The sequence below is a fragment of the Capsicum annuum genome, chromosome 12, assembly GCF_002878395.1.
Source record: "Capsicum annuum cultivar UCD-10X-F1 chromosome 12, UCD10Xv1.1, whole genome shotgun sequence".
NCBI classification, from domain to species: Eukaryota; Viridiplantae; Streptophyta; class Magnoliopsida; order Solanales; family Solanaceae; genus Capsicum; species Capsicum annuum.
Genome location: NC_061122.1, coordinates 119168361 through 119180537, shown reverse-complemented (window position 1 = coordinate 119180537; position 12177 = coordinate 119168361). Strand labels below are relative to the sequence as shown.

The following is a 12177-nucleotide window of genomic DNA, read 5'->3' as shown; positions in this document are numbered from 1 at the left end:
CATGTTAAAATTTTTTTTCAGTTTTACTCTTTTATTTAATGGGGTTCTTAAGTGTTTCACATTTTTTGAGAGAGCAATTTAAGAATAATAGTGGAAGAGCTAAAACTTATACGCACCCGATGTATACACCAAGTCAATACATACATAACATGTGTTTGAATTTAGAGTTCATATTACTTGACCATGGTTAATTAATATGTATTTTATTTAATTTAATGACTTAACCATAGTAAAGGACATTAGTTTGGTGTATACATCGAGTGTGTATAAATTTTTACCAAGTGAAAAGTAACCTACAATATATGTCCTAAAAAAAAATTCTTAAGATTGTATCATATCCCAACAATTCAATTACTTCTTCCGTTTCAAAAAGACTGACCTAATTTGACTTGACATAAGATTTAAAAAAATATAGAAGACTTTTGAATCTTGTGATCCTAAATTAAAGTTATGTCAATTGTACCAAAATATCCTTCAATCTTGTGGTCTTAAACATGTCACGTGGAAAGTTGAATTAAAAATATTGTCAAAAAAAGAAAAGGATCATTTTTTTAAACATACTAAAAAAAAAGTAGGTCATTTTTTTTTAAAATGGGAGGGTTTTGGAATGGAGGGAGTATATTATTTTTAATTAAGTGAGGCCTTATAAGTGGGACTAATAAAGATAAAAGTAAAATTAAGTGTTTAAATAGTTACCAAATAAGAAAAAGTGATATTTTTTTGGACGAATAAAAAAGAAAATAATGATACATAAAATCGAACGGAGGGAGTATGATTTATTAGAAAAGAATTGTTCCATTAATTTCAATTCGGAGTAAGAAGGTCGAACTAATTAATGTTTAATGTGAATTTGAGTATATAATTTTTTGATTTTTTAAAATAAAATTTAGATGAATGGAGTATTATAAATTACTATCATTAACAATTTAAAATATTTATAAATTATTTTTAAAATTATGATATATCAATAGATTTTCTAAATAGTAACTCATGAGACAAATAAATTAAAATAAAAGAAGTAAAATCTTTAATTTTGATAGGAGCTTTAATCTTATTTTATTTTAGTAAGATTTGAAGAAAGCGACGTTAATATTTATTGCAAAATTTTTAAACAATGACCCACATTATCCATTGGACATAAGTTTTAGTTATCATGTACGGATAAATTAATGAAAAAATTACCTAAATAAATAACATAAGTTTCTAGACTTCTAAAAATTTCCTACTTATAAAAAATTATTTAAATTCCAATATTTCATACTTTTTGATAAAATTGTGATACAAGTTAAAATCTACAACTAAGAAATCGATTCTTTACAAAAAATAACTCATTTTCTCCTCTTTGTATGCCTTAATTCATGCAACAATTTCTATCCAACTCTTCCAACATTAATGGCTACATTAATGTCAAAATTTTGGTCAGAATTTTATCCCACAATTTTCTCCTATTCTTCTTCTTCACATTTTTTTAATTAAGGTATTTTTTCTCCTAAATTTATCTTCAATTTCTTCTTATTATGTTCAATGGTTTTTCTCAAAACCAAATTAAACAACATCAAATTCCTTTAGCTCACCCAATTGATCGTTTGGAGTTTCGTGTTAAAGATGATGTTTTTGGTGCTCGAGTTATGGGTAAAGCTACTATTTCGGCACAGAAAATTGTTCATGGTGAGGTTATTTCTGGCTGGTTTTCCGTTATCGATACTTCAGGTAAACCTTCTAATCCAATAATATTTGTTGCGTGAAGCAAAAAATAAATTAAAACCTCCAACAAAGTCATATCTGGAAAATATCTGGAACCTCCGGCATGTTCAGATCTGGAAAATAATTAGCAGTGATAGATATTTATATATGCGTGATATATTTTTTCAATTTCTTGTATATTTAATTTTTTTTTATATGTATCTAATGTTTTGTAAGTATTATTTAAATTAACTCAACAATAGATACATGTTTACAACCTTATAGATACATTTTCTCTTATCTTGTATCACTGTTTCACTATGTATGAATAGTATGTATCTCGTATTGTTTAACATTTATTGATTTAAACATATCAATAGATACATGTATTTCAACCAAGATACATATTTGTATTAACTTGTACCTATAATATTATGTTCACACAGTTTTTCTATATATTGTTTTGTGTTATTGTAGAGTTATTGCATCTAATGTTATTTTTTTAAGGATCCATTCCAAGTGGAATATCTTACCGGAATAGCATAACAAGATAGTAAAAGTTTGTAAGTATTACATTACCTTTCCATTGTTTTCACTATCTTATACAAGTATATATGTATTTTTAATTTAACTAGTAATCGCTATGTAGAAATTATGGTGTATTTGTAGCTGTTTATGTCGAGTACCTGAGCGAGGGATTAGTCATTCCCTCATCGGGTATTGATGCTCAATACCATCGCATGAGATATGCCACTCTTTTATGCAATTATGGCTCTGTAAAGGCGGAGAAAGGATACTTTAGTAAGAATGACGATCCACCAAGATCAAGGAGCAGCTTCACACAAAAAGAAAAAGTCTGTGTTTTGCATATTAAGTAGTTGTGTACTTATTGGCTAGTTGACTGTTATATAGTTTGATGATGTTAGTACATGTTGTCATTATTTTTTTAGATGTTTTTCAACATCATGAATTCTATCTTATCACCAATGATTGCCATATGACTATTCCAGATTATGTTATATTATTATTTATTGTACGTTTTTATTACACTTTACAAAGTCATCATATTTAACATTTTTTGTTACATTGTATTAGATACATATTTATAACTATACGTATCAAGTTTATTGAAACATATATAACTATAAGTCCAGTAATGAAAGTAACTAACACAACATTACATTATGCAACATAACGATACATCGTACAATTAAATCTCATATTCAATCATAACATAATTTTCTTTTTCTTAAATTTTTTTTCTTTGCAAGACATTTTGTACCTAAATTGAATAACTACTTCGAGCTGAACATAATTATTCATATTCTTCATACTGTTTACAAAATATATTTTTCAATAGATATAATTTTTTTACTATTGTATCAATTGTTAATTACATAACGATAGTCTTGAGCAATATGTAAGCAATTTATCAATGAACGTTCAGATAAATCTTTTTATATCATTTAGTTACTTTGAATTAAATATTGAATTCACAAATACATAAGAAATTCATTAAGCTTCTTAATGTGAACATTTTTTTTATTTTTCATTAGATACATTTTTTTTATATGTATCAATGTTTTGTAATTATTATTCAAATTACACAACAATAGATATATGTTACAAGCTTATAGATACATTTTCTCTTATTTTGGATTACTGCTTCACTGTTTATGAATTATATGTATCTCGTATTGTTTAACATTTATTGATTTAAGCATATCAATAGATACATGTATTTCAACCAAGATACATATTTGTATTATCTTGTATCTATAATATTATGTTCATATAGTTTTACTATATATTGTTCTGTGTTATATTTTTGGCTTAAACATGAAAATAACTTTGTATTTTTGGCTAAATTCAACCAACAAGAGATACAAATTTTTGTTTATCAAAACGTTTGGCTTTAAAATTGAAACAATGATGAATTACAATTTGATAAACTATAATCCAATAAACTAAAAACGAGTAATTTGACAACTTAAAACTAGTAATTTGACCCACAAACTTAAAATTTAAAATTCTAAGAAAAGAAACTTAAAATTAGATTATAAACAAGTTGACAAACAAATCATGAGTACATCTCTTGATTATAATCTGACTTTTTAATCTGTATTCATGAAGGATGAATTCCATACATTGTGACATCTGACAGTGAAACAACTAGTGAGGAAAAATCTTCATCGATTTTCTTGAGATAGCGAATGAGATTGACATTGGTATATCTCCAACTACAACCATCAATCTTGTATTCTTCGTGCTTGATATCAGACAGTCAAACACCAAAATGTACTAATAAGACATGATATTCATTATTACGAATCTTCGAAAAAAAATAAGAAGAACAACAAATAACAGAGAAGAAGGGATAATGAATTGAGATCGACACTGGTACATCTCCGACTGCAACCATCAATCTTGTATTCTTCGTGCTTGACATCAGACAGTCAAACACCAGAATATACTAATAAGACGCAATATTCATTATTATGAATCGTCAAAAAAAAAGAACAACAAATAACAGAGAAGAAGGAATAACGAATTCATTTTCAAGAATAATAATTTTCCTTTCTTTTGAATGAACCTATTAAAACTATTTATTCATTTCAAATAACCAAACAAAATTAACAAATCAGAAAAAATGGACGTCTGAAACTTTTGAAGAAGCCGTGAAAATTTCTGGGTATTTCCAAACAGATTATGAATGTTGTTTTGAATTAGAATGGTGGAATAATAAGATAATTGCCACAAATCATGGGATTTAATTTTGTTTTAACCATAATTAGTTAGATTAATTGTACTTTTATTGCTAATTTATCTGTTACATCCCTTAAAAAATGCAAGTTAGTATACTTCAAATATGTATCTCTTATATGTATCTAAGTTAATTAACATGTATCATCAATGGCCAAATATTGGGATTTTACGAGATTTTTAAAAAAGTTGGGACTTTTAGTACTTCCTAGTGAACATGTCATTATATATGTAATTTGTACTAAGTTAATTTTATTATGTGGTAAGAGTTTTGGACATTTTAAGAAGTTACATATTATGAAGATTGTTCAAAGTGTAAGCTAATCGAATAGGAATTTCAGTTGTATAATGACTTGTGAATAATTAAATAACAGACTAGAGGCGAAGCTAGAATTTTGAATTTATAAGTTTCAGATCCTAAGAGAAGAAGTTATTGTGTTCCTAATAAATTATGTATACATATCAAGTGATTTTTAAGAAAACATAGGATTTTCACTAAAGTTAGTCGTTTATGTTGAACCTCTAATCAAAGTGCTAGCTCGACCTCTTAAGTAATAAAAAAAACTTTTACTTATGAGGTAAAATTTGTGGCCATTTGAAAATATTCACGATACAAAAATTCTTGAATTCCTACCTCATAAGCAAATTTATGCCCATAATTTATGCTCGATGAGCGCTATATATCAATAAGTTCATTTAGCCTTATCTTTACTTTCAACTTCCATTTTGTAAAAAGTATTTATGTCAAATTAATGTACAACAGTAACAATTATCACAAAATATCATTATAATCAGACTTCAAATTCATATAGGATAGTAAAATTTCAATCATTAATCAAGTCAACAAGATACATCACATATCAATCAAGCGTATGCATAGACATGCTCGCAAGTCCCGAAATGATTCAAAAACGGTTAAGTCATCGCCAGACACCTAAAGTTTTCCCGAAAATTCACTTAGAACCCTCAACTAATGTCTGTACCTATTAGGCACCTCAAGTGCTAAAATTGGTACCTATCAGGCACAAAATATTGATTTGGCAAGGATAGTGTGTTACACTCTCCTTGGGTGCGTGAATAGTAGACTAAATAATATTTTACTTTTTTTAATTAAATTTTTTTATTTAAATTATTTTAATAATATAATTTTTAATTATTATAATTTCTTAATTTGTTTCACTACGACCTTGTGTACTATTCTCTATTCTGAGCCGGGGGTCTATCGGAAACAACCTCTCTACTTCTTCAGAGGTAGCGGTATGGACTGCATATATTTTACCCTTCCCAGACCTCACTTTGTGGAAATACATTGGGTTTGTTGTTGTTGTTGTATTATAATTTCTTAATTTTTTTTAAAAACCACCCCGTCCCATCCTTCATCTTCTTCAACACCCCTTCTCTCTGGTTTCTTCATTCCAACAACACCACTAAAAATGAAATCTCCAACACCACTAATCCATACCTGCAAGATCAAAACTATAGTTAAATCAACATGAAAAAATGTAAAAATAACTAGTGTATGTAAGAGATTTGGCATTAACTACCAATTTGAATGTATTCATACAAGCATGGTGTCGGTTTTAAGTTATGTTCAGTAACACCAACTCTTAAAGAAATCAGAAGCAAAATAAACCACTTGATTAAGTGTAATACCCTGTATTTTCCTTAGCCTAGATTAAATCTCAGTACATTGATGATCTAATACAAATTTTTTTCTAAATACTCAGTATTTTCAGTTTAGAGTCTGCCATTACGTAGAAAATTGAATTAGCTTTTCAATGATATAAAATTCACCTAAATTCGATAACCCGGTAAGAAGTTATGGCTATTTTAAGTTTCAGTCGCTAAACACTATCATTCAGGCTAGTAGCGCATCGTGGAGTATGTCAAAATGACAATTCTTAGTTTCTAGTGAGGTACCGTAATACTGGTGCGTCGTGCCATAATTTATTTTCATAATTGTCAATTTCCAGTAAAGCAACACGATTGTACTGCGTCACGCCAAGCTTCTAGGTCCCATCCAGTATTGCAACGCGATTCCACCGCATCGCGCCACCAACCACATTCCCAGTTGTCATTTTTCAGTGACTTGGCGCATCGCGCCAAGGTCCCAAATCAAAAAATTTTGACGAAAATTAAATGTTTCATCCAGGGTTAAAATTGTCTTTTCCAATAATTTTTATATGCCCAAATACGTGATTTAATCCCTAAAAATATTTTAAGTCATTCGTTATTCAACTTTTTCCCAAATCAAAAGGCATTCTCTCTCACAGAGGTAAAAATCCTATCTTCAAGAATCAAGACTAATCCTCAAAATCCTTTAAGAACTTCAAGAATCCATAAGATTCAGGTGTGTTCATTCATGGATTCCTTTCACCCATGAAGTCCAAGAACCATTTTTCAAAATAAAAAGATTGTGTATTTATGATTTTCATAATTTAGTTGAATTGAATTCATGTTCACGATAGTAATTGGGATCTAATTCATGTTTTATTATACGTTCCCATGAAATTTGGATAGTTATGTGGTGAATTATATGAATTGCATGATTAACCTCTGATATCAAAATTGAATGTTGTATTCATGCTTACATGTGTTGACCATTATTATGTAAATAATTCATGCTTCCCAAGTGTTTGGTAAATATCCTATGTGAAGTAAATAGTGAAATCAAGACATGTTATTATGTGGTCCAAATCATGTACAAGCTTATGCCCTACAAGTGTTTGATGAAATGATTATGTGAATTGACTAGTGAAAGCATGACAAGTTATTATGTGATCCCATTCATGCACAAGTTCATGTATATCAAGTGTTTGATAAAATGTCTAAATGAGTGCATTGTTAGCAAGCAAGTATTGTTATGCCTTTATGACCATGTTATGTCTTTCTTTAATGCTATCGAGTCCTGGGGGTATTTAATACCCGATAATTTAGCTATGTACCTAGAGATAGTGTCGGTTATAGAATAGTATCGTCATGTCCCAATCAGTAGAATCCAGTCAGTTACAGAACTCAAAAATACTCAGAAAACTCAGTATCAATCCAGTCCAGTTCTGTATACTCTGTTTAGTGTCTTTTAGTTGGAAGTAGGATTTAGCACCGAGCGAGTGCAGGGATGATAGCTTCCCCGTCAGAGAGGTAGAGTCGTTAGTAGCAGTCCCTGAACTCCAGAACTGCATAGTTAGCATAGGATGAGGAGTCACCCATCAGACTAGGCTTGACTACCTCCTAGGGGTCACCCGTTAGATTAGGCTTGGCTCCGCCCAGGTTTCACCCATCAGTTAGGCTTGGCATCCTGGTTTTCCAGTATTAGTACCTGTGACACGGTAGTAGCACCCTTCCAGCTAGGGTTACAGGTTGGACCCCAATTATTTCAGAGAGGGGCATGCCAGTTAGATAATTACCTCCCACAGTTTTAAATTCAGTCTTCAGTCTAGAACTCAGTTCAGTTCTACAGAATCAGGACTGTCATACACAGTAACTCAATATTAGTAATTCAGTTATCAGTAACTTCAGATTATTAGTTACTCAATATCAGAACTCAGTACTTAGCTTCATAAAAGCTCAGTCACAGTATACATATATGCACAGTATTGCATACTTAGTATTTACAGTAGTTTCAGTTATCCACGTACTCATATTTAGTTATTCTATATCATTCAGATAGTTACTGTTCATGCATTTGAACCCTTGCATTCAGCCTTACCTCATCTATTATACCAGTACATTCTCACGTACTGATGCATACTTTCTTGCGCAATGATATTTTATATCATAGGTTCGGATGCTCAGGTTCCCGACCGTGCTTAGACAGATCCAGTCAGCAGTCGCAGATTTAGTAGTAAGTCCTCATATATGAAAAATATACTTTTATTTTAGTATTTTAATTTATCAGCAGTTTAGTAGTTGGAGTTAGTTGGGGGCTTGTCCCATCAACTCCATATTCAGACAGTTCAGTTAGAGGATTTCAGACTAGACTAGTTCAGACAGTATTTTAGCTTTCAGATATTTTTAACAGATGTTATATTTTATCAGTATTTTAGATTTTGAACCTTATGGCATTTAAGCCTAATTCTGCATTTATTTCAGTATTATTATCCAATGCTCACTGCAGATATCAATCATGGGTTAGCTTATGGTCCTTCGAGATTGTAAGCACCATTGACGACTAGAGGGTAGTCTCGGGTCATTACAAATTTGGTATCAAAGTCTAAGGTTCAACAGAGTCTTAGGGAGTCTGAAAGCCGCATCTAGTAGAGTTTTATGTATGGGTGTGTAGCGTGCCATACTTATAGATAAGAGGCTATGGGATATTTTAGGAAAAGTTTCCTTTCTTTCAGTATTCATGTCGTGCGAGTGAGCATGATCTTAAGTTAAATTCCCAGTCTAATTTTTTTCTTCCTTCTAGTTACAAAATATGCCTCCCAAAAAGACTAACAGAAGAAGAACTGGAAATTAGTCAGTACCTCAGCCCGTTTAGGCAGATTCTTTGGACGATCATATCTTCCATGCAGAGCTCAGATCTGTATTCACTACTCTAGCCAACTCCATAATAGCTCAGAATAAATGGCCAGCTGCTTTTCAGGCCAACCCAGTGGCCAATACTGTTGCAGCTAGGATTTGGGTTTTCACCCGAATGAATCCTCTCTTATTCTCAGGATCTAAGTTAGAAGAGGATCCACAGGAGTTCCTTGATCAAGTTTAGAAAGTCACAAATATAGAGTACTGATTTAGCTGCCTATAAGCTATAAGATATAGCTCATACATGGTTTAAGCAGTGAAAGGTAGACAGGGGCGCAGATGCAGAGCCCATAGAATAGGAAGAGTTTGTTACTGCTTTTCTAGGTAGATTTTTTCCCTTAGAGCTGAGAGAATCCAAGGTGTTAGAGTTCATCAATCTCAGGCAAAAAAGTATGAGTGTGAAAGAGTATTCGCTTGAGTTTACTCAATTAGCCAGGTATGGTAGGTCCAGAATAAAAAAGTTCATATCTGGGGTATCAGATACTGTGGTTAAGGAGTGTAGAACTATGATGTTGATTAAGGAGATGGACATCTCTAGGATTATGGTCCATGCTTAACAGATTGAGGAGCAGAAGCTTAAGAAGAAGGAGAGAGAGAATAAAAGAGATAGAATAGGTAGTTTTAATTTCAATCAGCCTAAGTTAGAGAGCGCTAACTGTTCCCATTTTCATCCAAAATCTTTAGTCTCAGCTCTGTCCTCAGCTAGTGCTCCAGTACCAAAGTTAAGGAATGACATTCATGATGGGGCGCCAGGCTCCAAAACCCAGAGTAGTGTGAGCAGTGGTCATACCCATCTACTTTGTGAAGAATGTGGTAGACTTCACTTGAGTGTGTGTAGAGTTGGCAGTGATTTATGTTTTGGATGTGATAATCCAGGCCATAGGATGTGGGAGCCTAGAGTAATGGCTTATAGGGGAAGGGATTTGCGCCAACAGGGTCAGTACAACCATCCTTCAGCTCAGTTTGGTAGCCCAAATCAACAGGGTTCCACTTCCAGTTCCACCAGTGGGCAACATCCAAATAGGTTTTATGCACTTCTATCCAGACAAGATCAGGAAAATTCCTCTGATGCAGTCACTGGTATATTACAGATCTTTTATTTACATATTCATGCCTTATTAGATCCAGGAGATTCTCTATCTTTTATAACTCCTTGTATAACAATCAACTTTAAGTCTGACTAGAAATCTTAACAGAACCTTTCTTAGTGCTTACCTTAGTGGAAAAAATTATTTCCAACCAGACGAGTATACAGGAATTGCTCAGTTGTAGTATTTCAAAAAATCCCTTTCGTTAATTTCAGTAATAGAGTCGTTCCATGTTAGGTTCTTGATAAAATAGTCCTGTAATGAAGGGGTAGTACCTCATTTTCAGTTGATTTAAGTTTGAATATCTCGATTGACCTAGTAGAAAGAGAAGTTGAGGATTCTACATTAGTCAGTGTTGAGGTTGCTATATGTTGATTGTTGGGGCAATAGAAAGCTAAGAACCATGTATCAAAAGAAAGTACTAGTAGTGGACCTTACATTATTAAGAGTAGTCATTCAGAATGAGTTTAGTGCTTACGAGTATTGTCATATCTCAGACTCTAGAGTTAAGTGGTTTCAGTTCAATTTAGAGTTTATTAAAGAGCTCACAGACTCAGAATAACGACCTTAATCTAAGGGGGAGATGGTAAAACAAGTAAGCAAATCAGACTTTCAGAATTTAGTAGTAATGTTAGTATGTGTAGAGAAACAGTGAGAAAGGTTGATGACCAACTCGTCCTTATCTCAGTGCAAAGTTTTGCACTTCAGCTATCATATATCTACTCATGCAGTCTATGTCAGTTCTATGATCATAACTCCTATTCGTGCAAATAATCGAAAATCATGTATACTTATAGTTCGTAGTATGAACAGTTCTTGTTCACTCAGTGTTACGAATCATGTTCTATAAATATAGAAAATCCAAACTCGGGTCATGTAGCTCATGACTCATGTAGTTCCCATGACTTACGCTATACTCCTAATAATCAGATAAATTCAGATTTCTTCATGTACATCCTTAGTTTAGATATCTTAATAAATTTCAAGATGTTGATGTTCTATTTCTTAGGCCTCAGTTGAGTGTCGAGTTTGGTATAGTGTTCATTCATGCTTCGGGTCCCCATGTTTTAACCTTCAGTGAACTCTCCTTATGAAATAATGTAGTGATGAGCAATTGCTTAAAAAGGGGAGAGTAGATGTTTCATGTTAAGAAAAAATTATTGCATGCTAGTTTTACACGAGACTATAGTTATGAAATAGGCGTGAACGTTATGATAATGTGTAAGGGGCTAAATGCATTTTGGAGATTTGAGTAGGCTTAAACATAGTGAGAGAATTCAGTCCAGATCAGACCCCAGTAGGTATGGTTATCAGTGCCCATATTACAAAATTTTTAGCCCTATGGTGATTTCTTATTCAAACCTTGCCAGGATTTGTTTGCTCCCTAAAACCAGTAGAACTTTATAGGAGGAGTGTCAAGAAATGCTCCAGTTGAGTATAAGTTTTCAGGATGAGATAGTTTATACAACCAACAATTCAGTTTAGCAGTCAGGCGGGCAAGTTCGTATGTTTTCCCCATCTTTCTATCTGGTCGTACTATCCAGAATCTCATGAATATAACTACCCCAAAATGGCACAACCAGGTATTTACGAGTTTAGCCCAGTTTATGTGTCATGCCTCAGTTTCAGATCCCAAATATTTAGTTACGATTCAGTTTGTAGGTGCCTCATGCATCATCCCAGTTTTTTCTTAGTATCTCAGCCAAGTTAGCATTCTTCAAGGGACATAGTGTCCCAAGGGGGGAGATGCAATATAACTCCTGAGATTTCATGTCCTAAACCTTTCAATTTCTCTTCACGTAACAAATCCAATTTGGAGTAATGGATACTTATAAGTTGACCCTCTCATTCCAAATCTCAGCCATATGACATGTATTCAAAAAATTAGTTCAGTTCATATATCATGTTTCAGACTCAGTCATGTTCTCATGTCCCCGTTCATACGTTCAGTAAATGATCTCAGGTTCATTAATATTCTCAATTTAAGGCAACATTCTTCCTTAGCTCTACTTCGTTCCATGTTCAGTTACAGTTTTAGACTTGGTTTTCCTTACCATTGCATATCTAGTCATGCATTCATGAATCAGTTTAGTCATGTATTCTATGCATCAAATATACA

At 32.3% G+C, this 12177-nt stretch overlaps 1 long non-coding RNA gene across 1 annotated transcript; it reads left to right on the top strand.

The window, feature by feature from the left end:
• Positions 1–1443: 1443 nt before the first annotated feature.
• Positions 1444–2576, top strand: LOC107850048. Its single transcript, XR_001668425.2, has 3 exons — positions 1444–1710; positions 2191–2246; positions 2333–2576. It is a non-coding gene; the product is annotated as an uncharacterized LOC107850048 (long non-coding RNA).
• The last annotated feature ends 9601 nt before the right edge of the window (positions 2577–12177 follow it).